Raw genomic sequence first — 2,465 nt, 5'->3', positions numbered from 1 at the left:
AAGTTTATGACTAGCATATCCCTACAGGGGCATTTACATCTGGAACGTGTTTATTATAAATATGTATATTACACTTTTCTTTATGTCTCATCTTAATTTAGACCAGGGCTTATTCATGGATTTCATTTTAGGATAGTCAAAGGTGTGTTACAAAATACCTGTTAGAAAAGGGGCCCTTGGACCAGCCGATGCCATTGTGGTTGGGACGGCTGGATCCCGTAGGGCCTACTGTGTGATTCGCATCCTGGACCTGGTGGCTTGAGAGATGCACTGGGCGCATGAGTGTGTATGCCCAAAACCCCAAAGTGAGAGATGGAGGTGCAGGGATTGTTACATGGTGGTCTTCCCTGGGGGGTGCTTTTTAGCTCTCCCTCTCTCTTTCTGTTTTTCTTTCTTTCTCTCTATGGTGAGCACACATGCCCTATTGCAAACTTTTTTAAAATTAAAAAATAAATAAAAGAGGCCCTTCTCAGCCGTGAGCACAACGTTCTCCACTGCTGAGGCCCCATGGCAAGTTCCCAGGGTGTGTCCTGAGGTCTCCCTGTTCACTCTGAGTACATGTCTAAGGCTGGGGTTGGTGTGCAGTGTGGTGGTCCTGTTTGGGGTGCCTTCCCCCCATAGAAATTAACTGAGGAAGGGGCCAGCAGGTGACGTGGTGGTTAAGGCACGGCTCCCCCAATGGCCAACCATGGTTCAAGTCTTGGACCTGGTGGCTCAGGATATGGCTGAGAGTCCCGGGACCCATCTCTGGTGTATGGATCAATATACACACAACTATACACATATGCACACTGCTCTTATGACTTCCTGGGTCTAGATACAGGGTACCTTCAGCAGGGCCCTGGTGCTGCCCCTGGTCCATGCCTCCACCCCAGGCAAACCCCAGTCTGCTGCCTTCCCCATGTGATAAGAGGCCCCCTTCCATTCACGTGCATGTGCTCAATAGAAACAAACATTAAATGAGATAATACATGGGAAGTAACTGAATGACATAAAATGGGCTTTGGGAATAGGAGCCACTGAACCAGGGGTCTCTGCCTGCAGCGTGGGGCCCTCCCTGGCATCCTGCAGTTAGTGAGGTTCTCTTCCATCCCCCAAACTCAGCTCCAGCATCTCCCCCTCACTAACCCCTCCTTGCTAAGGCCCTCACCCCTACCTCTCCTCCCTTCCTAGCATTTTTCACCCGTGATGAGATGGCCTGCAGGTGGCCTCCTGGGCTGCAAGCCCCTTGCTGGTGGGTGTGGCTCTCAGCATTGGTTCCAGGCATGCAGGCCATGCACAACAGTGTTGGTTGAATAATCACCTTCTATGTGTGTGGGGGTGTTTGTTCTTTCTCAGGCTCCGCATCTTCCACTGTAACTGGAGAGAATATGCAGTTAGGTCTGCAGGCCCCGAGGAGGGAAGGCAGGAAGGGTCTTGCCACCACCATACTGTGAGGGTGGGGTGGTGTAGGGTGCACTGGTGACGTGTCAGTCACAGCTACCAGTGGGCTTGGTCCTCGCTGGTCCTTTTGTGTGATCCCCGAGGTGGGTACCTGGATTTATCCTGCGTTAGAGAGCGCCGAATCCTAACCACTACACCACCAGGGAGGTTTATCCTGTGTAAGAGACAGGGGCCTGGAGGCTCAGAGAGCTCCAACCTCTTCCAGAGGGAGCAGAGCAGGCAAAGCACCCTAGAGCCCAAGCGCTCCACCTCACCTCCTGCTCAGTCCTGTACAGCTGCCCAGAGCCCTCCAGATGTGCAGACCTCCAGATATGCAGCTGGGCCCACACAGATCTGGTTTTTAAATCACACTTCCTTATCATCTAAGACCCAGAAATGGTCTAACCGGTACCACATTCTCAGAACATATGTTTATGTGGAAGCAGGAGAGGTGGCAGTCAGACCTAAGAAAGCACTTTCTGGGGGAGCCAGCAGGTGACATGCTGGTTAAGGCTCTGGACTCCCACATAACCAACCATGGTTCAAATCCTGGACCTGGTGGCTTACTTTCTCAATTTTTCTCTCCCTCTGTCTCTGTGTCTCTCTGGTGAGCACATGTGCCCTCTAGCAAATTAAAAAAATAATTAATAGTGGGGCTGACAGGTAGAGTGGTAGTTAAAGCGCTGGACTCCCATGGGGTTGACTGTGGTTCAGGTCCTGTACCGGGCAGCTTGCTTTCTCACTTTCCCTCTGTCTCTCTCTCTCTCTCATTCTGGTCAAATTAAAAACATAAGAATAGTAATAAAGAAAATTAAATAATTCTTTAAAAATAGTAATAATAGTAATCATAAATAAAATAAATAAATAAAATTAAATAAATACTTTAGAAAAAAAGACACTTCTTGAAGAGAGGTGATGAATTACTGTTCTCGGCAGCGTAGACGTGGCCAGCTGGAAAGCGGGGTTTGGACCCGAGATCTGAAGTCTTGTGTGCCTCCAGTCTGATTCTCCATGAGCTCTCTTGGGACCCACCTTGGAAAGAG

Source organism: Tupaia chinensis, unplaced genomic scaffold (genome assembly GCF_000334495.1).
Source record: "Tupaia chinensis unplaced genomic scaffold, TupChi_1.0 Scaffold000422_1, whole genome shotgun sequence".
Taxonomy (NCBI): domain Eukaryota; kingdom Metazoa; phylum Chordata; class Mammalia; order Scandentia; family Tupaiidae; genus Tupaia; species Tupaia belangeri.
The sequence above is the reverse complement of the archived record's forward strand: the minus strand, read 5'-3'. Positions refer to the sequence as shown.